The sequence below is a fragment of the Amblyomma mixtum genome, chromosome 5, assembly GCF_055824585.1.
Source record: "Amblyomma mixtum isolate Tamu chromosome 5, ASM5582458v1, whole genome shotgun sequence".
Lineage (NCBI taxonomy): Eukaryota > Metazoa > Arthropoda > Arachnida > Ixodida > Ixodidae > Amblyomma > Amblyomma mixtum.
In genome coordinates this window covers 112,045,242-112,072,874 of record NC_143016.1, presented here as the reverse complement: position 1 = coordinate 112,072,874, position 27,633 = coordinate 112,045,242, and the positions used below count along the sequence as shown (strand labels likewise).

The 27,633-nt window shown below is 45.4% G+C and overlaps 1 long non-coding RNA gene across 1 annotated transcript; it reads right to left on the bottom strand.

Annotated features, from left to right (window-relative positions):
• Positions 1-14,210: 14,210 nt before the first annotated feature.
• Positions 14,211-17,179, bottom strand: LOC149343372 (uncharacterized). Its single transcript, XR_016283118.1, has 2 exons — positions 17,075-17,179; positions 14,211-14,379 (listed from the first exon to the last, which is right to left on the bottom strand). It is a non-coding gene; the product is annotated as an uncharacterized LOC149343372 (long non-coding RNA).
• Between the last annotated feature and the right edge of the window lie 10,454 nt (positions 17,180-27,633).

Genomic DNA, 27,633 nt, shown 5'->3' with positions numbered 1-27,633 from the left:
GATTCATCCATTCAGACTACTCTTATCATTCTAGTGTGACTGCCATGAAGTCAAAAGCTAACCTGCTTGACCTCGAGCTGCGATGCAAAATCTGTCGACTCATCCTTTTCCACAAGTTTTCTCACTTATCCCTCGCGGATCTAAAACCAGCTTATCACGTGTCCCCTCGCACCAGTCACAGCAAAGCCGTTTATCCCCCCCCCCCCCCCCCCGCGGACGCACCACTGTGCAGCTTCATTCCTTCTTTTCCCAGAATGCAGTAGACTGGAATGGCCTGCCTGCCGATGCCGTACTCCACACGCAGCCCCGTCCATTTTAAGAAAACCACTGAAAATGTTCTGTTTTAAACCCCATGTCATTCATTTCAGATTCATTTTGTGTATTGTTTCCCCTCATGTAATTCCCCTATTAAGGGGCATTTAAGGTGTACAAGAAATAAATAAATAAGTAAATACTTGAAAGTTAGGTTGGTTTGGTTTATGGGGTTTAGCGTCCCAAAGCGACTAAGGCTATGAGAGACGCCGTAGTGGAGGGCTCCGGAAATTTTGACCACCTGGGGTTCTTTAACATGCACTAACATCGCACAGTACACGGACCTCTAGAATTTCTCCTCCAAAGAAATTCTAGCCGCCGCGGCCGGGATCGAACACGCGCCTTTCGGGTCAGCACCCGAGCGCCATAACCACTGAGCCACCGCGGCGGGGCAACTTGAAAGTTAACGGTGTTCTGTTTCCCTTACCACTTATTATTAGTACGAGTGCTATCCGTTGAAGCCGTTACAATATTTATGAATGAAGTATATGGAACTTCTTCATCCTGAAAATCAGCTTACCAGTCCATACTTCGCAGCGTACAACGGACTAAATTCGTGCAGGAATGCATATCTCGAATGTGTTTCATGATATCGTATTAATCGTGGCGCAATTTTGTGAACTTTTTTTATTTTCCGAAACATTAAATCCCTCGTTTTTTTTCTGTGCTGCTGCAAACAAACCATTGGGGGCGAGAAATGCAAATAAAATAATAAGCTTTTGTAGCGCCTTCATAGATTTTTAAATCTACTGGAAACAAATTCTCTTCCGGTCTTTTCGAGTCGTACGAGTGCTCTATGGGCTGGGCAGCACAAATCTACTAAGAAACAATTAGGAGGTATCTACAAGGAAGCTTTGCACATAGGAGGTTCTCGAACAGCACCAAAAATGTTCCTAGGATGATGTATGTGTATATTTAACGCTTTCGGGCGCAAAGAAATTCACTAAGATAAAAACGACTGCTGATACACATATCACTCGCCCAGGTGTTGCTGGCAGGCGCTGCATATATGCTGTTGTTCGCCTGAACTTCTAGTGAGGCAAGAACTGAAGCGTTTCTTATCGTGAAAAATGATCGTGCTCAGGTGAATCCAGCCAGCTTAAAGAAAAAAAAAATGAGAAAAATACAGAAAAAGTGCATTTCGTTATTTCTGAAACCGTTTGGAGCTGTTGACGTGCTTTGTGTTGTTGCTTTGCGAAGAATGCAATCGAAAAGTTTACCTTTGTTTCCACTGAGTAATGGGCAAATGATTCCCTGCACTCAGCACAAAGTAATCCGTTTCCCTGTAGACAATATTCCGTGGTTTAGTATACACATGGTTTAAGACAGGCGGAAAGTAAGGAATCAAGAACTATTCTTGTCGATTTTTCTTGATAGTTTCTTGATAGTCGCACTCATACCAATGTTGGCACGTTAGCAAGAAACGCCTGTGACGGTCAGTGGAGTTTGCGTATCAGTGAACTGAACACAGAGCGACCGGTGAAATGAATCGCAAAGAGCTCAGCAAGACACCGGCAGTTATGGAGCCCACTTCCCGGCACACATGTTGTAGACAGCTGGCCTCAAAGAATACGTCGACGCTAAACTGTTCTAATTGTTATCTGATAGCAGCTGCTCATATTTGTTGTAAATTAGGCATCAGGCTGGCTGTTCGAGTGAGGTGGTTCTCCGTGACGGAACTCGTAGAGCTTGAAAGGCACGTACAGATACGAATTAGACTAAATGTGCGCTCAAGATGCCATCAAAACATCTTAGAGTAAATCGCTTTGATAATTTTAGATAATTTCAGATGGTTTTTTCTACCACAACTTCTGAAGGTATAAAATTTCTTATTGCTTGATATTCATGGGCATTGAATCTTTTTAAACATGAAGCTATAGACGTAACATAGCATATTCCTGTGGCAGTTCCGTGTTGCACTTTCTCTACACAAAAAAGTATTCTAGCTGGCGCAAGTAATTTCAGAGAGATTAATTGCAAAAAAAAACTCTAGGTCAGTGCTGACTGCTTTATTTCAGGCGACGTTAATGCTAAGGTTGAAAATTAAACTACCAGTAAACAACAAAATAATACACTGTGCTTTATCACGATGTTCGGGGGCAAAACTGCGGTTCCGCAAAACCGGTTGTGGGGCATGCGACTTGCTGATGTACTTGCACATAATCGATCCTAGTCTAATTAAGCCTAGGACGCCACGTGCAAACCTGATTTCACTATGCAATCAACACGATTCTTTTTCTCTCTCTCCTTCTTGGTGACTCTCGATATTCATTCATCAAATCCGGTAGTTGCAGCGGTAGTTGAATCATTAGAGCTGTGGCCGCACCAAAACCGGCCTTATTTCGGGAAATTCCTCCATTGGTCGACAGAGTGATCACCTCACATCGTGTGATCGTGGAGGACCAATCAAAACGCGCCGCCAAACTTGAAAATCCATCACGACAGCAGATGCTGCGAGGCTTCGAAAGTATCGACATCACTACCAGAGACCGCAAGCGTAGCAGGGTACGTCCGACTATCAGGTGGACTAATCACATAATAAAAAATAAAACACTTTATGGATTCGAGCGGAATTAAAACCCACGGCCGTGCGAGCAAATCAGCTGCGCAGGCCATCGCAATCGACGACTGTGCCATGGCTGCAGCCGAAAATCCCGCGTGTTTAGCTGCTAGTCTCTCACGTTGCATTTTGGATGTCATCGTGTCTATCAAACTTCTATCTCTGCGCAATAGATCCAGAAACAACGCTATGCCATTGCCCAGTTAAGATCGTCAATGCTGTCAATAACCTTTTGTACACCTATAACTCTTTGTAAAAAAAAAAAGGTAGTGCCTGTCATGTCAACTTTATAAAAACTAAACATTGTCTTCACTTCCAGAGCAAATGACCTAGTAAAAATGGCGGAAAAATGTAAACCTTTGAATTAACGGAGAAAATTTTTCGTAATTCATCGAAAGAGTGACCACCGTAAGGGGGTCACTCCAGGACACGTTTTCAAGCCGCACTGCATAGTGATGCCATGTTGGTATCCCTAGGATTTGCTGGTTTGATAAACACGGTAATTTGCATAAGCTGACCTCCACCATTTACAAAGGGACGCTGTGCACATCTGTGAAAACTTCCAACCTTTCGTATCACACTCGCTACAAAACCAATGGTTGCATAAGTTGCTGGCTGAGTGACACGACCGCTTATGGGTAGTTGGGATAGGTTTAGAAGAGCTACCAAACAGTTTCATAGATGTGACTTTTACTGTACTTGCAATGCTATGATGTTAATAGGTACATTTTTGTCACGTAGAAAGAACCAGAAAGCTACTTGAGTTGACGTTGCCAAAGAAAAGCCATTAAAAATCGCATTCTCAATTCTTTATGGTCATTACAGCTATGTTACATTTTGTTGGCGATACCAACCCAAGAAATGACTCTTTTGTGCCCTGTAACGCCTGGAGTCGAACTGTAAAATAAATTCGTGCTTAGGTGCGTTCCTTATTGCAGTGTTTACCAAAACCAAGTGCCCAGCTAATGCTCGGTACAGGTGAGACAGCTAACGATCGGATATAATTAACGATCGGACATAATTAAGAAAAATGTGGCTAGAACCGCAGGGCTTGTGTTCCCGTAAGCGTATGTTGCTTACAGAAACATGCGTGAACAAACACTTAAATGAACAAAGCAATTCCTTTGGTAGCACTTATACGTCGAACTCGGCTCTACATCATGAAATATTTCAACGTGAACCTCTTTCGCTTTCCCTGCTTTCCCTGCTTTAGCTGCTTCCCTTCATAAAAGCACAAAGATCAGTTTACAAGAAAATTGAGCGGGGCGTAATTTATCCATAAGTATCGTGAAACTTGCGTAAACCCTTCATCTGTTGTTATTAGTGACCATCAATTTCAAATCGTAACGAGCCTAAACGAAATTTTGCATTTAGTTTTTTTTGTATGCGAACATGCCTATATGGTTACGGGAATGTTGTGTACTTGTGTTCTGCTCGAGTAAATCCTTCAGCTGAGAGTCAACGCCCGTTCCGTCGGGTTCCTTGACCCTGCTGTTTTCGCTATTTTAAGGCGGAAGCCTTTAATGTCTCATCGTTGTAAGCAGCAGTTGTCGACAGAAAATGTCACGCTTTTCAATTGGTGGAAGCGGTCGTGACGTCACAGTGCGCGAATTTCAAACGGGGCCAATTGTACTTTGGCTAGTAACCATGCAACCCATTGAAGGGATCGTATAGTGATGCTCCAAGTAAGTGGGACTGAGCTTAGTTAATTACTTAATTACCCAATTAGCTTTACTAGTCAGGCCATATAAATAAATAAAACCGATTAAGAAATTGGTCGAGCTCAGGAATCGAACCCCGGTCTTCGGCGTGAGAGACGAGCATCTATCCACTCCGCCATGCCAGCTCGATGGTTTGGAATGAACAAAGGCGCATCTAGTGAATACGGTGTCTTCACTCACTCTCATCCTCCTCCATTTCCTTCCTGCGAGGTTTAGGTGTCCACCGACAAATAAGAGACATACATTTCCTTTCCTCAAAAACTAATTTACCGACGAGCGAGGCGTAGAACCGAATGGGCGATGGCGTTCTATGGACTCCTTGGCAGCGTTGTAAGACGCTGTCGCGTTCCACTCTTAGGGGCGAAGCTTAACATCTTAACCACACATCAGTGACCACACTTTAGTTCAAAAAAGTGCCCCCCCCCCCCTGAATTTTGTGACACAGTTACTGCGTAATTTCCTTTCCTCAAATACAATTTTCATTTTCTTCATTACGGCTCCTCTTTATCTATCTTCTTTCACTCCCACTTCCTCCCTTCCTCTACGGTGCGGTTCAGGTGTCCACCGAGATGACAGAGAATTACTGCGCCATTTCCTTTCCTCAAAAAGCGTTGCGTTCAAAGGGCAAGGCATCGCGCCGAACGGGTGGTGGCGTTCCGTGGACTCCCTGGCAGCGCTATAACGCGCTGTCGCGTTCCACTCCTAAAGGCGAAGCTTAAGCGTCATTAATTAGCAGTTAATTAGTATTCATGCATTAATCAGTAATTAACCATTAATTAGTGATTTGTCATCACTTAGTAATTAGTACTCAATTACATGTGACGCCACCAGTGCCACAGAAACAGCGAAGGTGGTGCGGAAAACGCTTCCGCCTCTACCCACTTTAGACAGTCAAAGTGCCCCCTGAATTTTTAAACATATGACGCACCAGCTAGCTAAAATTTTCGTTTTAAGGCAGTGAAGCACTTGTCGGAGGCCGAGAAGAAAGATCTGCCTGTACTGCAATCGGCTTCTACGTTATGAAAACTCTATTAATCTTATTTCTTGCAGACTAACCACTCACCTCGGTGAAAGCTGCAGCTTGATTTTCATTTCTAGAAGTAAATACCTGAATATCTGTTCATAACTGCGACTGACATAATTAAATCACGCCTGAAATAATAAAAAAGAGCTACTATTCTTTTTTCCTATTCACTGTCCGTTAGCTTTTGGGGGCTCCAGAGACAGAATATGCGGCTCATGGATACTTTCAAGCGTAACTGAGACAAGTGCATTGCCCTTGAAGCATATACTATATAAACTCACGAGGGGATGCTCTTGAAGACTGCTCTTAAAGTATCCGCTCACGTTGAGGCAGCAGCCTTGTTATGGAGTCGTCTGCCTAGTACCGAATTCAGAACACGAAGCCTTAGTGCCACTCCAAGAGAGGACTACTGAAAAGGCTATGCTCCTTTCTGTGCTTGAGCTTCCCGGAGAAGTATAAACTCTGCCATGCGCACTTTCCTCTTTTTTATTCTCCCCTGCAACTTTACAAAGGCGACGCGTGCGGAAAGTGCTACACTGGCAGTAGCAAGAGATGGCGATAAACAGCCGCTCAGAAGGAGGCTGGTGGCCTCACTGTGCAAAATACATATATTTTCGTTACATAGCAGTTGTCTGCATTTGAGAAGCTCTTAAGAACTACGATTACATGAGGCGGCAGTAGCAGCAATATTGAAGAACACTCCAGATTAACATAAAACGAGGCTGGGTAAAAAATGAGGATGTCGAGCTGACACTCGACTGATGCGACATGCAAAAACTGCTGGTTTATTTTTTCTTCAGTGAGAATATAAATGTTTAACAGGACATAAAGTGAGAATACCGTTAAAATGAGGCCGCAGACCCAAAATGGCTGCTTTGAGGAAAGCTTTTGCTTGTTAATGAAAGCCTGGCAGTGTTTGTAGTTACAGAAACTGTTGTTTTCTGGCATTAGCGTCATAATCGACTAGAAAACTGAACATTTTACCATTGCCTTTAAACAATTGAGAAGGTTTGGTTTGGTTTATTGGGTTTAACGTCCCAAAGCGACTAAGGCTATGAGAGACGCCGTAGTGGAGGGCTCCGGAAATTTCGACCACCTGGGGTTCTTTAACGTGCACTGACATCGCACAGTACACGGGCCTCGAATTTCTCCTCCAAAGAAATTCAGCCGCCGCGGCCGGGATCGAACCCGCGTCTTTCGGGCCAGCAGCCGAGCACCATAGCCACTGAGCCACCGCGGCGGGGCAAATCAAATGTCCCTGGATCCTTAACTATAATGCACTCGCAAATGCAGGTCGAGGATCACAGCATCCCAACGCCACAATAATTACACTAAAAACATTTTTCTCTATACCACTTTCCTTTTCTCGAGCTCTGAAACGTAGCGAGTTTGAAAGAAATATTCACTCAAATATTCAAATCACAAGTGTAATACCTCTTCCATAATTTGTCACTGTGTCTGTATAGTACTCGGTGATTTTTTTAACCCCTACAGATTTTTTTAAAATTGTGAGAAATGCGTCTATGCGGTACGTTAAGCTGGATCGTACATCAAGGCAGACATCACTTACCTGATACAAATCGATATTTAAACGGTTACTTGACTTTAATGTACTAATAAACAATTTTTATTGTTTATTTTAGGGGGCGAGATTGTACTGCAATTTAGTACTGCACTTTAAAGGTGAGCCCTATATATATTTTATTAATTATTAATCGGCAGTATAGTTCGAAATATTGAACGTCAAAGTACAAATATGGAAGCTTACTCAGTGATGAAATGGCACCTCTGAGCGTACTATCATCGCCAAACTCAAGTTAACTTCATCTACATAATAAAATATGCCCAAAGCGCTTGTGTCCAATGCCTAATGCGTGCGAAATACTGCATTTCATAAATATTGTTGCGGGAAAGAATATATTTAAAAATATTTACAAATAGAAAAGAACAGCTGCGAGCGGCACCGAGAACACAGTCCGAACTTCGTTGTCGTCTTCTACTCTTCCCACGCTTTTGGTCGTCGTCGTCGTCTACCCGCTGCAGGACCCCCGGCTGCTGAAACGCCGTCTCGGCGTTAGGGCGGCGACGTATGAGCGTCGTGATAAGGTTTAAGGCGACAGACGTGGACGATGTCGGTGGGGGCGCCAGAGGACGATGGCGAGGTTTCAAGGGGAGCAATTTCATAGTTCACGTCGGTAACACGGCGCACGACACGGTAAGGGCCACGGTAGTGCGAAAGGAGCTTCTCGGAGAGACCGACGCTGCGAGAGGGCGTCCAGAGAAGGACGAGTGATCCTGGGGTAAATTCGACGGCCAGATGACGTCGGTCGTAGGCTGACTTTTGGGAAACTTGAGAGGCTTGGAGCCTACTACGTGCTATTTGGCGCGCCAGCGTGGCCTGGGAGATGGCGTCCCGAGCGTAAAAGTGCTGGGGGCTGAAGAAGGCGGCATGAGTGTGTCCAAAGGCAAGGTGGGATGCCTACCAAACAAAAGGTAGAAAGGAGAATAGCCTGTTCTGTCATGAAGGGAAGAGTTATATGCAAATGTCACATAAGGCAAGGCTGCGTCCCAATCTCGGTGGTCTGGCGATACGTACATGGCTAACATGTCGGTGAGCGTGCGGTTGAACCTTTCCGTAAGCCCATTGGTTTGTGGGTGGTAAGCTGTCGCGAGCTGGTGCTGCGTGTCACACGAATGAAGAATGTCGTGAACTACTCTGGATAGAAAATAACGACCGCGGTCGGTGAGCAGTTGACGAGCGGCGCCGTGGTGAAGGATGACGTCTTGCAAAAGAAAATCGGCGACATCAGTAGCGCAGCTGGACGGCAAAGCACGCGTGATGGCGTACCGAGTCGTATAATCAGTTGCGACAGCGATCCACTTGTTGCCGGAGAGGGACGTCGGAAAAGGGCCAAGAAGGTCGAGGCCAACACGGTGAAAAGGTTCCGGAGGTATGCCGAAGGGTTGCAGAAGACCGGCAGGCAAAGTGGACGGCCTTTTCCGACGTTGACACTGGTCGCAAGCGGCCATGTAACGCTTGACGGAAAGGTAGAGACCAGGCCAAAAGAAGCGATGCCGCACCCGAGCGTACGTGCGGGACACGCCAAGGTGACCGGCTGTCGGCAGATCGTGCAGTTCTTCAAGGACAGAAGAGCGTAGACGTTGAGGTATTACGAGCAGGAGCGGAGGGCCATCGGAGCGTAGGTTTCGGCGATACAAAATGCCGTTCTGGAGCACATAAAGGTTCAGAGACGGAGATCGGTTTGCAGAACGGATGCCATCAAAGATAGGTCGTAAAGATGAGTCGTGGCGCTGTTCGTTGGCAATATCGGCAAGATCAGAGATAGCTAAGAGGCAGGGCAGGGTCTCAGCGTCCTCTAGGTCAGGTGGTTCTACAGGGTATCGGGATAAACAGTCAGCGTCCTGGTGACGGCGCCCTGACTTGTACACGACGGAGTATGAGTATTCTTGGAGGCGCAATGCCCAGCGACCAAGGCGACCGGTGGGATCTTTTAGTGAAGACAGCCAACAGAGAGCGTGGTGATCAGTGACAACAGCGAATGAACGGCCGAACAGGTAGGGTCTGAATTTAGCTACTGCCCAGACAAGGGCAAGACACTCGCGCTCAGTAATTGTGTAATTTTGCTCTACGACTGAAAGTAGGCGGCTGGCATAAGCGATGACTCCATCTTGACCCTGTTGACGTTGGGCTAGTACGGCGCCGATGCCATATCCGGAGGCGTCGGTGCGAACCTCTGTGGGAGACGACGGGTCAAAATATGCTAAGATGGGCGGAGTGGTCAGCAAATGGACGAGAGATGAAAATGAGTTCTCTTGAGCAGGGCCCCAGGTAAAGGTGCTGTCGTTCTTCAGAAGATCGGTGAAGGGACGAGCGATGCCGGCGAAATCTTTCATAAAGCGGCGAAAATACGAGCACAAGCCGACAAAGCTGCGCACATCTTTCGACGACCTTGGAAGAGGAAAGTCCTTCACAGCTTGAATTTTGATGGGATCTGGGCGTACACCAGAAGCGTCAACGAGGTGTCCGAGAATAGTGAGTTAGCGACGACCGAACTTGCATTTCGATGAGTTCAGCTGAAGTCCGGCGTTACGAAACACTGTCAGAATATTGGAGAGGCGTTCGAGGTGCGTGGCAAAAGTAGACGAGAAAACCACAACATCGTCTAGGTAACAGAGGCAGGTGGACCATTTAAAGCCACGAAGAAGGGAGTCCATCATTCGTTCGAAGGTAGCCGGGGCGTTACAGAGGCCGAACGGCATGACTTTAAACTGGTATAAGCCATCAGGCGTCACGAAGGCGGTCTTCTCGCGGTCCTTTTCATCAACTGCAATTTGCCAGTACCCCGATCGAAGATAAATTGAAGATAAATATTTGGCGCCGTGGAGGCAATCTAAGGCATCATCAATCCTTGGGAGTGGATATCCGTCTTTTTTTGTGATGCGGTTGAGGTGCCGATAATCAACGCAGAAGCGCCAGCTGCCGTCCTTCTTTTTCACCAGGACGACTGGTGAAGCCCAAGAACTTGACGAGGGCTCGATGATGTCTTTTGCGAGCATCTTGTCCACCTCTTGATTTATGACGGTACGTTCGGCGCTGGACACTCGATACGGACGTCTGCGGAGAGGAGCGGAATCACCGGTGTTTATGTGATGCGTCACCACAGAGGTCCGAGCCAGAACACGGCTATCAAAGTCGAAGATGTCGCGGAAAGATGATAAGAGGCACTTAAGATCGCGAGCTTGCATCGGCGGTAGGTCAGAAGCGATCATGTCGGCGTAGTCGTCCGTTGGGTTCGCTGTTGATGGGGCCGCAGGCAACCGGCATTGGTGAGTGGAAGGTAAGCAGCTGCCCACCACTGATATCACACATTCGGGAGCAGGGCACAGCGTGGCGAGTGAGATGCCTTGCGGGAGCGGTTGGATGGATGAACCAAAGTTCAGGACCGGAAGGTACGCTCGGTTGGCCGACATTGTAAATACAATGTGTGGAAGCGCACTGCTGCGCGTCAGGGCGACGTCAAGTTCCGGAGTGACTACGAAGTGACCATCAGGTACAGGGGGAACAGATGAGAAAGAAATGTAAGTTGCGGCTTGAGGCGGTAGACGGACAAAGTCGACAGCACAAAGACGGTGTATAACTGGGGACGGCGACTCAGCAGAAAGAGGAAGGTCAAGCCGAACAACATTAGTGGCACAGTCAATGAGGGCTGAATGCTCAGTCAGGAAGTCGAGGCCAAGAATGACTTCATGAGGGCACTGGTCCAGAACAGAGAACAGAACGGATGTATGGCGGCCGGATATGGTCACACGGGCTGTGCATAGTCCAACAACATGAGGCGTACCGCCGTCGGCAACGCGGAGAACGGCTTTGGGTGCAGGGGTCAGTACTTTTCGGAGGCGGCGTCGTAGGGCTGAACTCATGACGGATACGTGCGCGCCTGTATCGATCAAGGCTCTCACAGGCACTCCATCGACATGAATGGCGAGCAAATTATGGTGTGCCTGAAGGGCTAATCGAGGATCTTGGGACTGGGGCTGTACTGCAGCATCACCTCCAGACACTGCAGCGTCTAGTTTTCCGCTTGCGAGCGTCCGTAGGGGCCAGGAGAGGAGCGACGGCGTTGGGGCGAACGAGACTGTCGACTCAAGGGGGACGGGGAGCGGCTGGAGCGGGGAATCTGGCTGTCGACTGTGGCACTGTGCTGGGCTGGAGGGGGCGTGTAGTGGCTGGGCTGTTCGTCGTCGCGGTGGGAGCTGAGAGGACGGTATGTGCTGCGACGGGACCAATAATTTCGACAGTGGCGGGAGATGTGGCCAATGCGGTGGCAATGGAAGCAAGTGGGCCTGCCGTCGGTTGTCCGCCAGTCGTTAGGGTTTCGGCGACGTGGAGTGAAGTACGAAGGTCGTCCAGGAGCAATCGCAGTGATTTCGGGTGGTGGTGAAGACCGTACAGGGCTGACGGGCTGGAAACAAAGCTTGGCAAGCTCTTGCTGGACGACAGCTTGTACCAGAGAGATAGTAGGCAAGCGGTTGTCGCCATCATGTAGATGCAGGGGGGGCAGGGGACATAGCTTCGAGCTCGCGTCGGATGATGCGGGTCACATTTTCGGGGGGCGCTGGAGTTTCCCGGTGTCGCAGGTCTTCACATGAAGAAGTCGCAGCCGTGTTGGGGAGGCGTGTGTACGGCTGGCTAATACGCCTGCTTTTGGCTTCCTCGAAGCATCGACATTCCTTAATAATTCCGTCGACTGTAGTGCAGCTCTTGTATACGAGCAAGTTCAAGGCATCGTCGGCGATTCCCTTCAACACGTGGCCGACTTTGTCAGACTCGGGCACGTTGGCGTCAACTTTGTGACAGAGGGCCAGCACATCTTGAATGTACGACACATAGGACTCCGTAGATGTTTGAGCTCGGGAGGCGAGGTCCTTCTTAGCGGCAAGTGTTCGGCCGAGCGGCCGTCCAAACAATTCGCGGAGTTTCTCTTTGCACACGTCCCAGCTGGTCAGATGGTGTTCGTGGGTCTCATACCAGACCCGGGCGGTGTCTTTTAGATAGAATATTACATTTGCGAGCATAAGGGTCGGATCCCAGCGGTTGTAGGTACTCACTCGCTCGTACATGTTGATCCAGTCGTCGACGCCAGTGTTGTCGGTACCAGAAAATGTCCCAGGGTCACGAGGGGGAGAAAGAACGAGTGATGTCATGGCCGGGGCTGAGGTTTGCTGGGAGGCGTCTTGGGTCATTATGAGTGAAGGCAACTGGCGGCCGCTGCGGAGCTCCGTCGTCGGTAGACGTAGGGGAAAGCCGCACCTCCACCAAATATGTTGCGGGAAAGAATATATTTACAAATATTGACAAATAGAAAAGAACAGCTGCGAGCGGCACCGAGAACACAGTCCGAACTTCGTTGTCGTCTTCTACTCTTCCCACGCTCTTGGTCGTCGTCGTCGTCTACCCGCTGCAATATGTAATGGCAGAAGGCCACCATAACAAGCTTTAAAATGCGTATTTTGATATTCATTATTTCGAGCAAATTGGCTGCAATAAAAAATAAAAGTTTATTAGTTATTATAAATTATTTATTCACCTCATTATTGATCAATATGAGCTACATCATATCGGTCTTACGGGGCAATCCAGCTCAGGAGACCACATCGAAGTATCTCACAGTTGTTGAAATAGCAATTATTAAAGGTTAAAAAAAATTATCCCGTAGATGGCCGTCCGGTAATCTCAGGCGTATGGAGCCTATTGGTCATTTAGTGTTTCCTCAGCAGTGCCATTTTTCAAACTTGTCACAGCTTTGATATCATGAAGCCAGATAATATAAAGTTAGCGCACTGTACAAAACCAGCCGGAAAAATGCGCTCGGTGAAGAGTGGACAACTAATCGCAATGATTATTAGGGTGTCATGACTTCCTTGGGCTTCCGAGGTGTCTCAGATGCCAGCTGTGGGTGGTGGGCTTAGATTAAAGCAGCGCCATGTTTTTCTGGTTTGAGTCGCGCAGGCGAAGCATACGAGGCTGACTCGATTGAGTCGAAAAGGAAATCAGCATGCTGTAGTTTCGCCAAGTCTAAATGTGATTTTAGAGGATCTAGTGGTAGAGCGCGCTCCTTGCCGTCCGTTTAAGCATTCGATACGTAAGAACCAAGAACCTACCAGGTGCCGCCTCTCAGCTCGTGCTGTGTATAGCAGATTTTTTGAATTCTTCATTTGCGTTTCATATTTGGCTCTTTTTACAGCAAAAAGGACTCAGCAAAATAGCCAGTACACAGTCGGCGGCGGTCGATCATATGCGGCATATGTTGCAAGCTACATTTCCAATAATGTTATGTACGATGTCGAAGGTATGCAGCTTCGTCAGCAGAACTCCCAAGGAAAACAACCCAGGTGAGCTGCGAATGCAAATACTATATGATCCAGCCTATGCTTCAGCCATTTTTGGAATTGCATGGCCGTCCACAACCATGCCGAGTCTATCCCTTATAAAAATTTCTATAGAAAGTCCATAGACTGTCTATAGACTTTAGTCTATGAAGTCTATAGACTGTCTATAGACAAATCCTTTAGACTGGTCTATAGACAGTCTATAGATTTATGGCCATACACTTTTAGTAGACTTTTGTCTATAGACAGTCTATAGACAAATGTCTACTGAAAGTCTATAGGTCTATAGGAAGTCTATAGACACATGTCTATAGACAGTCTATAGACGATCTATAGACTTATGGTCATACATTTCCTGTAGAGTTGTCTATAGACCGTCTATAGACACTTGTCTATAGACGGACTATAGACGACCTATAGACTTATGGCCATGGACTTCCTGTAGATTACTGTCTATAGACAGTCTACAGACAAAAGTCTACTGGTCCAGTAGACATATGTCTATAGACTGTCTATAGACATTCCATAGGTGTGTGGCCTGGCAGTGCTATAGACCTTTGTCTATAGACAGTCTATAGACCTCTGTCTACTAAACCATTAGTAGACCATTATCTATAAACTGCCTATAGACAGTCTACAACCACTGAAAAAAGTCACCAGAGTTCACAAATGACACAATCAATATACTTACAAATTTAGTTTTATTTCCAAGCTATCCAGGCCGGGAATATGCAATACATGGACCATAAGAATGCACAATAACATAAATGTTGAAAGTAACAGTCCCGCTAGTTTCCTCAGAAGCATTCTTGCGGCCTGTTGTCTGCAGTCAATCATCCGGGCATGTTCACCTGTACAGCACAAAGGAAAAAAATAACAGAGGAACTGAAAAAAAATTCCCATACCATCTCTACACATGTGCTTTACAACGAAAGGCATATCCTGGCTATGCCATTCTAGAAAGGCAATCTTGATCTTTTGGTTTGGTTTTATGGGGTTCAAAGACCCAAGGCGACACAGGCTACAAGACGCTGAAGTGAAAGGCTGCGGAATAATTTCGGCGAACTCTGCAGAGTACACAAGCCTTTAGCATTTTGCCTCTATTAAAATGCGACCGCATAGGCCGGAATCGAACCTGCATCTTTCAGGTCGCCAGACGAACATGATAGCCACTGAGCTATCACGCCGGCGCAATCATTTCAGTAAATACACGACAGATTATAAGTGTCTTCATAAAACATTGTAACAAAGACCCGTAATCCCTGGAGCACTCTACTCTGAATCCAGTACTGATACTGATTTCTGTATGGCAATCCTTTTACATTATTTGTAACAGAAGACATTGAACAATTGTGCCACATATCTGCATTGACTCGCAAGGAGGTGTTAAGAATGCCACCTCCATAAAATACAGATTCAGCGCACCTTACACAGGGATCCAAAAAGAAGAATATTGCAGCATTTATTCTTATAACCGCTATAGAAGAAGCGCTTCAAAATACCCTTCGTGAAGCCTGGTATACCCGGCCAAATTTTTAACTGGCTCTGGTGTTGCATCGCTAAATGCACCTTGTAAAAAAGGTGCCTTTTAGCTACACTGCTGGTATATTCATGCTGTAATTTGACGAGTGAAATGTCATTTCGTGGTTCCTTTTTGTTCATATATTGTTTGAGTGCAGCACTTGCGTGTTTAGATCAACGTTATCAGAAATATTCGTCTGCCACTACAACAGCTGAAACAAGCGGCAGACGCAGCAATGAATCTGGTCCATATGGCCTCATCCTCTGGGTAAACTACCACTCCTTTCATGGCGGACAAGTCGTTTACCTAGAGTAAGTGCAAATGCGCCATCAGAACCATTGGTGCGTATTCCGCTTGTTTCGGCTGTTCGTAGCAGCAGACGATGAATATTTCTGATAACTTTGATCGAAACACGCAAGTACTCAACTCAAACGTTATATTAACAAAAAGAAACTATGAAATGCCATCTCACGTGTCAAATTACAACATCAATATGCCAGCAGTGTAGCCAAAAGGCACCTTTTTTACAAGGTTCATTTATCGATGCAACACCAGAGCCAGTTAAAGATTTGGCCGGGTGTACGTAAGTCGATACTCAAACGGGCACAAGCTATACAAAACCGGCAGGCAGAAGCGACCAGTTCACCACAGATTTGCGCCTATAACTTGAAGCACAAAGATGGAACAGCATACTCATACATCTGCGCGTGCTCTTAGAAACAAGCGGGTTGCAGCGCTTCCATGCCGCGCTCATTATTCAGAAAACCCATACTGCACACAGAGGCTGCAGCTGCGCCGTTTCAAAAGCAGTCGCGAGTTTAAGACAACAAATTACTGTCACGATAAAATACCGTCTGAAATTCAATTAGTCTTTCCTTCAAGTGCAGCCCCAACAGCGCCGTAAAGAGGTGTGTTTCTTGCATGGAGGTAGCCTAACCCAACGCTGCTAGAAAAATCAACGAAAGCATTGAACGCGCTCAAAGTACGAAGTATTTAAATGAAGCAATTAACGCTTTCAAGAGGTGCAGCTATAGCAACACGAGAGCTTAATTTAATTTTAGGCGTAAATAAGCGGCGAATTACATCGGCGCTTTCGTAAGTTAGCAGTCTGAAATCAGAAACACATTCTTTGCCTCTCGCGCAAATGGTATTAGAGAAATCTGTGCACGCGTGAGCGGGATTCATGAACGAACCACTCGGAAAGAAATGTAAGCCACCTCTTGTCGAGCCGACCTTTACCCAGCTTTCAAAATGAAGTGCCCGCAGGCGAGCGGGGGCGGCCAACGGCTCTGATGACAGACATGGAGGAATCCGTACGTGTGCAACGACGGGGAGACGGGATGGAGCTCGTGGGTTCTTCGCGGTGTTTGAGCACGCCGGCCAATCGCGCGGGCAATGAATTTTATACCATCACACTAAAAGAATTCCTTCAGCGCTGCTTAACTACAACTTTGACAAACGTCTCGCGCTCCAGTCTGTAGCGTTACAAGACACCTTTGCTGAAACGTCGGCGCCCACGACGCGCACCGAGCGAGCGTCCATATACGTAGGAAGGAAATGCACACCTCAAAAAGAACAGCACTACAAGGTCCAGACAAGCGATAACACAAAGATTAGAAAATAAATGTAATCCACCACAGAACGAGAGTGTATGTAAGTACGTTTTCGGAGGTGCAAAGTAAATTGAGCTCACACGGCGCTAACTACCGCACAGTTCCATTTCGGCCGTCATTCACAGGCTAAACGACATTTCTGGCCGCGCGTCTACCTTGAAACACGAAAACTCTAGTAGACAGCTCGCGAGGAGCGGCTTATCATCAAGGGCATCGCACAGACTGCCTTTCCGCGCGTTAGTAAAGACAGCGGCACAGAGATAAGCGGCATTAGTCGAGAACCCGATGGCTTCCGCCTTAGAAACGAAGATAGGACGTTTGTCACTGCGCACATAATCTGTTCTGCACACACAGCTCTGCTTAGAGTGGTTTAGGAGACCAAATGAATAAAATATAAACGTATAGACTTACCGTAAGCGGACGATGCAGCTGGATTTTGAAGAAAACGTAATCCGCGAAAAAAAACGCCGACTCAACCGATGCAGCCACGCACAGGGTTGTTTGCAGACCGAATGATTTTCCGCCGTCTCGTGGTAAAACGGTAAAACGTGAAACAGAAACCCATTTCACGGTCGTATCTTTATCGCTCGCACTCTTTCCGTGTGGAGCTTGATCTGATATCCAAGACCACAGAAGGTAACTGGTTTATAAGCGTGAATTCTTCGCATACCCTCTAAAAACCTTATTGTTTTCGTGAAAAGAGAACCGAAATCTAACTGCTTGACTGTATACGCGCCGCATCTCCCACCGAATAGTATGTGGTACAATTCTCAAATAATAATTATAATGTTGCATAGCATAACGTCTTTTTTGCGTGTGTTCGTGTTTAGAAAACTGATATGCTCGACATCAGCGTGTCATCGGCTCCGAAGCAACAGGTGCAAGGGTAGGAACGAAAAAATACTGGCTTTCTGATTGTTGCGTCGGTGAACTTATTCACGTGAATACAAACTGCAAAGGTATAAATGGGAGATGTTAATCGCACAGAGGACCAGGCTCTTTGAGACTATTCTGAGGTGTTTCTAAGCGATGGGCGCTTCCTTGAGTTCTCACACCCGTCTTTGCCCCTTTATTTTCAGGACGTTTTAAAGAGAAATGTAGAAGCGTTGATGAAATGTGTCTGATTTCAGCGCGTTGGACAGTAACGATCGAAAGATGGAATGGAACTGTGTCGAGCGATTCCTTTGAGGGACAGCGTATTCATTCGATGTAGTACAGTTTGCGGCGCCTTTACTTCAAGAACGGCTGCCTTTCCGCGGCTTACTTGTTAGCATTAAATATTTAACTGTATTGACAATATACGTCACGATATAACGAAAAGGAGCTTGTCAATTGGCTCCTGAAAATATACAGGTGGGTGTTGTAATGTCCTCACGCAATACTTTTTTAATTTCCGTAATAGCGAAGGAGGTGGACGACTCCCGACATAGTTGCGGTCACCAGATGCAGGTCCCCGCAGCATGCAGTGCAAAAATAAATTGGCATTGTTCTATACTTAGTCGAAAGTCAGTGTATCGAACATTGTTAGATAAAATTAGGATTGTTATAGACTGGTCTATAGACAGCAGACTATCTCTAGTGTACAGTCGCGGGTAAAAAAGATTAGCACACACGACGGAACACCGGAGCGCCGGAATGACAACGCGTGGCGCTGCGGGTGGCGAAGAGGCTGATAACGAGAGTGCCGGGCCGTTCCCATTCTACAGTATTAGGGGGGTTCAGCGGACTGCATGCCACGGACAGCAAAATTACTGGCTAAAAGCAGCGCTATCATCTATTGTTCCCGCGAGTTCCTTTTGACAAACCATCGCGGACATAAAAAAAAGGTAATAAAAAGAGGCCATCTTTGCTTATGATAACCGAGCCAAAATAAATGCCGCAAGCACAGTCACGTAGGGTCGGCACTTCAACGCTCGGGCGGTGCACGCTTGATAAAGCTTACTTCATGCCGTCCCCCCCTACGCTGCAAACATGGAAACGGCCCGTTAGGCAGGTCTGCGTACCGCAGCGCCGCGTGGTGAGATATACAAATTCTGATCCCCAATGATCTGTGCTAATATTTTTTGCTCGCGACTGTACAGTGCATAGACGAAAGGAAATTGAGGTATTTGTAGACTGTAGTCTATAGAGAGTCTATAGACCGACTATAGACGAAAGGAAATTGAAGCAGCTATAGACCGTAGTCTATAGAGAGTCTATAGACCGTCTACAGACGAAAGCAAATTGAGGCTATAGACCTTAGTCAATAGACAGTCTATAGACCATCTATAGACGAAAGAAAATTGAGCCAGCTATAGACTTTGGTCTATAGAACGTCTATAGACAAAAAGAAATTGAGGCAACTACAGACCTTGGTCTATAGAGAGTCTATAGACCGTCTATAGACAAAAGGAAATTGAAGCAATTATAGACTTTAGTCTATAGAGAGTCTATAGACAAAAGGAAATTGAGGCAGCTATAGACTGTCTATAGACGAAAGGAAATTGAGGTAGTTATAGACCTAAGTCTATAGGGAGTCTATAGACCGTCTATAGACGAAAGGAAATTGAGACAGCTATAGACCTTAGTCTACAGGGAGTCTATAGACCGTCTATAGACGAAAGGAAATTGAGACAGCTATAGACCTTAGTCTATAGATAGTCTATAGACCGTCTATAGACAAAAGGAAATTGAGGTAGTTATAGACTTAAGTCTATAAAGAATCTATAGACCGTCTATAGACTAAAGGAAATTGAGGCTGCTATAGACTTTAGTCTATAGAGAGTCTATAGATAGTCTATGGACAAAAGGAAATTGAGACAGCTATAGACTTTAGTCTATAGATTTTCTATAGACTGTCTATAGACAAAAGTAAAAGTCTATAGGATGTCTATAGAGTCTATAAAAAGTCTATAGAAAGTCTATAGACCATTTTTATAAGGGATGACCTCGCTTCTGAGCGCGCGCCTTTGTGGTTTCGAAAGCCGCACCAAAGCAGGCGCTCTGATGGAGCAGAAACGTATAGGCTCTTTTTATTATCTGACTAGGCCGTCGACGTTCCCCGCATTTTATTCGTTTTGCTGCTCTTCTTGGAACAGCTGGCGCCATCAGCGGTCATGACCGGGATTACCTGAGTGACGCTAATGCACGAATAAACGATGGGTGGTGTCTACCTACCGTTTATTTCGGTTGAATTGAGTTGCTATTTGTTATTCTTTGTTTTGCACAGAGCGGGCATACCCGGCAGGATTTTCCACCGTTTCATGTCGTGGACGCAGAATCAGCCCTACTGATGGCAGGCAGCGCTGAATGCAGAGAGAGGGGCCATGACCTGAGCTCAGACATGGCAACAGTTGAAGTTGCGCTGCACACGTCCAGTTCTGAGAAAAGGCTCTCGAATAGCTCCGAACACAAAACAATAGCATAAACTAATACCGCTCGCACGTTTCATCGCTCAAGATGCGAAGCCCGAAATGCTCTCTTTACATTGTTGCGGCGAAGTCAGAAACAGGGTTTAAAGCCTCTTAAGATTTTTTTCGCCACAGAGAATCGGTACACTAAGGCAGCAGACAAATCACCGCAGCAAAAGAACGTCGCTGTCTTAGTGAAAGGGACGCGTTTTTAAAAGATTTTCCAGAACCCGAAAATTAATTCATTGCGCACGCTGAGCCACAATATTATGTTGTCTTTAAATATGCTAAAGGTAGACAGCAGAATTTCAGAAATCACTGAATCACAGTAAATAATCACCTTCCTCTTCATTTTGCGAACAGCTAGCCTATTTTTAATACAACGTAAGTAATAATAAATGTGCATTTAAATTTTTTGTAAGCTTACTAACTTTGAAACAGATAAACAAAGAAAGAAAATAAAGCACTTTCTTTACGACTGATGATTTTATGCGAAGTGTATTAAATTCAGGTTTCATGGCCATGCAATAATATCATTTGCTTCGTTGGTCAGCTGTGAGCGCCTACCTATGCCTACAAGCTTTTATCAATGCAGAACTAGCTGTTGTTTTGGGCGCCACTCATCCAAGCTTTGATGAGCTCGAAATCGATCTACGCCTCTTCTGTTCACTGCATTAAATCTCACGGCCGAAGGACAATTGACTGAATCGGTATTCGCAACAACTTATGCAAGTCAATCCGACTCAGAGCTTCAGAGAAATTGATATGGATTCCAGGGACAGGCATCAAAAACACTCAGGTGCATGTACTAGGCAGACAGAGCAGCATAGCTGCGCACTACGAGCCCGTGGCACCCATGAATGATACGAGCTTTTAGAGGATTAGATAGTCTGCTGATATAAACCAAGACTGAATTGCATCCAGTCGATTATGCAAAGTGGTTTGTGTCGAGAGATGGCGTTTCATCCAGCTCAGTGAGCTGTTGATAAAACACTTTGACTGAAGTGGAACATAAAAATTATCTAAAGCAATTCAACGCCCTAAAACCAGTTGCACAAACTACGCAACCATCAAGGAAACATCCTCAATGAAAGAAACATCAATATCCATATCTTGTTCTCCATAGGGGTAATCTGTGGGATGAGCGATTATGCCTCCTAAAAACAGTGGGTGGCTGCCAGGAACAATCGGAAGAAAATGCCTCTTGCCTACTCCCAACAGTGGGAAGACCTGACACGATAGCTACAAGAAAAAAATCACAGCACGTAGAGAGGAAATGGTCCGACGCTTTCAGCCATGGTGTTGTTCCCTGGTGTTTTCATGGCTCGAATAAGCACGCACACTAAAGCAAAAGCGCTCCTGAGCTCGAGCGATGATAATGCCAGCAGTTACGCCTCGATGGTTCTTCCGGAAGAAGAATCTCCTAAGGCGCCTCAGGAGAGGGTCCCGAAGTGGCGATTCTCTTTTTCCCTTTGAAGCAGAACTACCACGCTTGCGTTATCTGTACAAGCAGCATTCTCTGCAGGACCGGTCGTTGATTATAAGCGGCAAAATCAACGGGGACTTCAATTTAGGCCTAATAACTGCATGAGCAGTAATGATCTTCGCTTTTACTTTAACTCTATTCCTGGCGCATGCGGCCACGTTTGACTTCTTATTTGTTTATACAAAAAGCTTCGTATGTCCAGTGTACGCTGACGATAGCACGCATTGGCCGACAAATATTTCTTTCGGAAGGTAAGGACAACAAAGGCAATTAAACAATAAACCATCACTTGCAGTGAGCGCTGTCGCAGTTGAACGAGACCTAAAGAAGACACCCCTAAGAAACTAAATATTTTCACTCTTAGCTCCGGCGGTATAGTAACCTGCAGCGCACCAGACACGAAATGTATTGCATCGCCGTTGTCAGACAAATCAGGCCCAATTTGATCACATGACCAATAGTGACACCTTGTCTACGCCTCCGATGCTTCTCACAGCTCTTTTGTTACGGCTGAAAATCGCATCAGGTGCATACTCTTCGGGCGGATGGTGGTGCATTCGGGACTTTTAACTGCTGTTGATAGCGGCCGGCAATCGTATTAGCAGAACAGTTTCACCTCACAGCTTATGTCGGCATAGTGATGTCAGCGTGTATTGTAAAAGCTTTAGGAAAGCGCGTGAAGGTATCTTTTAATGTCAAAGCAGCATTACTAGTCCCATTGCGAGACAAATCGGCGGCGTGTGCGCGTTAGTATGTGTAGTCGCTCATGGTACAGAAAATCCCAGCGATGAAAAGAAAAGCAGGGTGACGTCATCAAGCGGCCGTATGACGCACACAACAAGCCGAGCATCGCCACTTCAGACAGTCATATTCATTTCCTTCGTGTATATAAACTCTTTACTGGTCGCCCTCAATGTGCTGCCAGTTTTCCCGCCAACGTTCGTACCAAAACTGTGAGGCAACGTTTGTCGTACAGCGTTCCGGATAGTGTCATACAATTTCTCGTTGCACACAGCTTACATGTGCTAGTAAACTTAGAGGCTACCTTGCGACAGGGATCCAAACCGACGACATATGTAACATCAATTGTGCGCCTTCTGAGGCTCTTTAACTCTTCCATTGAAGGACCACAGACAATAATTTTTGGCCCCATATTTTCTTATCTAAAGTGATGCATTAGTAAATAAATTACGTTGTCCACCACGTTGTATTTGGCTAGAGCGAGTGAGTAATTTATATCTCAATTTCTTCTTGATGTTTTCTCGGTTTCGGTTTGATCAGGCCAGCGATGACTGTGACGTGTAGTTGGGAGCTTAATTCACGTGAGCCACGAAAAAAAAACTAGAATATATACGTTATATGTTTACAAAACATTTATAAACATAGCTTTTATTTACTACAACAGTTAAGCTAGCCTAATTGAAGAGCTAGAATGAGAATATACGGCTCATAATCAGCAGTTATATTGCAGCACCTTTATGCCTTTCGTGACCTAAATACGAACTACACGTCCCAGTCATCGTTCGACTCTTAAAAGCGAAATGGAAACAGCATCGAGAAGAGATTCAGTTATAAATTATCTAGCGGTCGTATACAAACACCACGGGGTGATACATCTTTACTGTCACCTAACGCATCATTCGAAAGAAGAAAACATACAAAACAAAATATGAAATTTTTGGCGATTCCGAGAATGTGCCAGCATACCGTGCAGCTGTGAGTGAGATACGTCTGGGCCGAGCAGAAGTGAAGCAGAGCGCTGATCTCTCTGACGTCCAACGATGAGCGATCGTGAAACAACGTGTCGTTCTTCAGGAGCTGTTTGTTGCAGGTACGGCCAGCCGTATTGCTCGTCAACAACGAACATATATCTAATGAGACGAGTACGTCTATCTCTTTCAGAACCGCATCTTCACTTTTTCAGTAAAGCCCAGTGAATTCTTATGATGCGTCGCCCTTTGTCTCATCAACGCAGCCAAAACTTTGTCGAGATAGCCGGGCAGACGGAAAATGCGCGACCTGGTGTAATCTATGATTGGCCTTAGCGGAGTTCCACTTTTAAGAACCTCCGTCAAACCGCATATTGCGGAGCAGAACTATTACGGCGGAAGCCTTTAATGTCTCATCGTTGTAAGCAGCAGTTGTCGACAGAAAATGTCACGCTTTTCAATTGGTGGAAACGGTCGTGACGTCACAGTGCGCGAATTTCAAACGGGGCCAATTGTACTTTGGATAGTAACCATGCAACCAATTGAAGGGATCGTATAGTGATGCTCCAAGTAAGTGGGACTGAGCTTAGTTAATTGCTTAATTACTTAATTAGCCTAATTAGATTTACTAGTCAGGCCATATAAATAAATAAAACCGATTAAGAAATTGGTCGAGCTCAGGAATCGAACCCCGGTCTTCGGCGTGTGAGACGAGCATGCTATCCACTCCGCCATGCCAGCTCGATGGTTTGGAATGAACAAAGGCGCGTCTAGTGAATACGGTGTCTTCGCTCACTCAAGGTGGTGCGGAAAACGCTTCCGCCTCTACCCACCTTAGACAGTCAAAGTGCCCCCTGAATTTTTATTGAAAGGAAGCTTGTAGTAAAGGTTTAGTTAGGAAGACGGAAGACCACTCAATATGTCACACAGGATATTTTGGAGACTTCACTGTGCTTTCTATGCAGGGTCCTTAACCAGCTTACAGTAGGTCGTCGTGTCCGCAAGCATCTCTGTCATTTTTTAGTAATACGAAGAGCTGTCAACAACTACAGCCACCAAAAAGACTTGGATGAGGTGGTCATCTTGACAGCTGACAGAAAAACTCGGGCAAAACTACATTTAGACTTCCTAGTCATCCAGACGACGGCCAATACGCTCATAAATAATCAGGGCACGCGGCATCATATATCTACGGCAAAAGATTACGAAGGATTTTGAAGCCCATATAAGGCTCCCCCTTTTCCTGAGACAGTCTTATTTTGAAGAAGGGCCCCGTATGAGACCTCAAACGTCATTTTCGTTTTTTAGTTGGTCAGCGGCCCTACCGTCATGTTGTTAATGCTTTACCCTAATCAGACAGCGTTTTGTCTAACGTTACGCTACGCAAAATTCTGTGCTCTGTGCTCCTGTAAGGCGCGTTCCGGTGGTGGCATACGCGCGTGCACGTGTGTGTGTGTGGGGTGGGGGGGGCATGTAAATGCACTCAGGGACAGTAATGCATTCATAGTCGCCCACCTAAGCTGCCTGAAGTGTCTCTGCCGATTTTTTTTCATATTATAGTACCACTGAAAATCTCACCTGAATAACGCGGCTATGAAAGTTCTCTATTACCAGCTATTGTTACCAGCTATTGATGTTTATCGGTTTTTATGGCTCTTACACCATTTGACATTAACTGTTTATATTAATCTTTACTTCATTTTGTTACCATTCCCTTTGAAATTCAGTCAACGTTTAGCTTTATCACCCTGTTGTGTTTTTTTGATCGCTTCTATGGCTCTTTACACCGTGTGACGTTGACTGCGTCTGATTATATTTACCACTTCCTTCCTATATATTATGCGAGTTTCGCTCAATAAAATTCATTTGCCAGTTCAGCGCTGTTTCCTGTCCTTTCTTCGTTTCGCCTTCGGGCTTCTTCTTTCGCGCTGTTTCACTTAAGTTTGAGCTTCCAGCGGCATTAAAACCGAACACTGTGAGTTGTATTTGCCTCAAAAACTCATTGGAAGCCGTCTTGGAAGAGTTGTGGGCTGAGAGGGAAGAAAAATTGTCTCTCAGAAGCGCGAATGGCAGTGGAGATGACAGTTCTGCTTAGAACTGGTGGAATATTTTTTTTATCAGCGCTTCTTTTGCAGCTTAGTCATTTCTTCAAAAAGCTCCCGGGAACTCTCCTGCAAGGGCATTGCATATAAGATGGGAAAGGAAATTTTTTGCAGGGAAATAAATTAAAATCTAACAACTCCTAGCCACACATGGAATAGCGTAGCATGTAACGAATGCAATATGGACATGATGATATTTTAACGTGTTTTTTTTTGTAGTTAGGCGGCGGTGCTGTAGGAAAAGGAAAATTAAGTAGCGAAATATCGAACTTTAGTGCTCGAGAACGTCGAGAAAATCTATTCCTTTTTTGTGATGTTCAGAAAATTGGACCTCCGTTAGTCCTTTGACGCAAAAAAAAAAAACATGCAGCGCAGAACGTTTCACCCTTCCGTGGGTGCCGGTTGCTTAAAGGTACAGAGAGCGCTGGCCTTTGTCATTAGAGCTTACACGAGAGTTTAATACCGCCTACGGTGCGGTACGGGTGAAAAGAGACGCCACAGTCAACATGCGGGGAACATCTAGTGCGGGGAACAGGAACACTTCTATTGCTCTGACTACAATACAACACAAGAACAGTGCTCACATGCGAAAGAACAAGTAGTCTTGTTTTCGCAGCCTCATAATGAGGGTTTGGTGCTGGCTGTTTGTGTGTAATTAGTCAACCTTACTAGCGACTTCACAGAATGGAGGCCGCTGATAACAACCGAGAAAACAGCTGTGGCGTCCTCACTGCTTCGAGATCTGGTTTGAAGCATTTTTATGTAGTACTTCTTAAGGAAGCGCCACGATGTGTTTTGGAAGCAAGTTTGTTGCGATTACACAGAAAGCGTAAATTTTTGCTGAACAAGGTAAGATTTTTGAAATCATGAAGCTGGCGAAAAAGTATTTAGAAAAATTGAAGCGTCTTTCACAGCAGATACCGAAGGTAATAGGCGCCGAAGGCAATGAGGAAAGCACAACCAAATTTTCATAGTCATTATTTTCGAAGAAAACAGCAACCATGTACTCCAAGAACACGTGTTTTATATGATTGTCACCATCAGGATATACTTCTAATTTTGCGCTTAACCATTTGCTACACTATGAACCTTCAGAATCTTAAAATGGAAACTCTTTGTTGATAAAAAGAATAAACAACTGCGCAGAGAAATGACTGAGAGCCAGAATTTTACTCTTATAAAAGGTCCTTTTCAAACATCCCTTTGTGCAGAGGCAAGTATAGTTTTTCGTGTTTTCGGTCAGATGGTTACTGAATATTTTGCAGCGTAAAAAATCGCCGCCGAGTTGTCAGAAGCCGCGCAAAATTGTATTCATGTCACTCGTAAAAAAATTTTGAAATGTGATGATGTAAACGACAACATTGGTAAGTAAATTATGAACAATACGTATCTGCCTCTATCTGAATGAGAAAAATATTCGGGAAAAAAGTGCCACTAGCTAGTGAAGGCATGTCCTTCTCCTACAAATGGCGAATATTTAGAGAGCACGTGTACTTTTTATGTAATCATTTAGATAGTACTTCGAAGTCTAGGTTGTAGAAAAAGCAACAGCGTGGATAAAAAGTGCCGCGCATATCATTGCTGAGGAAACACTTCAGTGAACGAAAAGGCAATATTACCCTACGAGCGGGTCGAAAAGTTTACAGATAAAGAAAAAGACATCGTTAATGTTTCGGGCCCACCAACATGAACCTTCAGAAAAATATTAAAGCCTCTGGCCTAGTCGCCGCAAGCTTTCGTGCATGCACCCTTAAGTATGGCTCGTTTCCGCCAATATTCGGGCAGTCTCAGGAAAATGGCGTAAAGTGGTCGACTCGCGCTCCAGGAGCATGACACCGGTTTTCTTTTCTTGGAGAAGTTTTAGCTGGACGCTGAAGGAAGCGACATCTATTTTCTTACTACCCCGTTCATTTATTCCTCTTAAATGTACGGGGGTCGGCACCGTTCTTGTGTGCACAGGTATTGACATCGACCTAAATGCCTTCCCGAGTGTCGGCGCCTTTGGTTGCGCTGGAAGCATACTCTGTAAGAGCGAATTCATAACTCACATCCGCCTAGGTATGAACGAGAAATGCAAGCTCTTCATTCAATGTGACTGATAACCTCACCTATGTCGCCAAAAACAACATGCTTCATTTCATCAAAATATACAAACAATTAGCCCCGACTGCTTCCTTGAGAGCTAAGTGGAATTTAGAGCATGTGCTGGCGTTCCAGAAACATCTGCGAAAAAAATCTGTCGATCTATTTTTTAATAATCAAAGGGCTATGCAGGAAATCATAT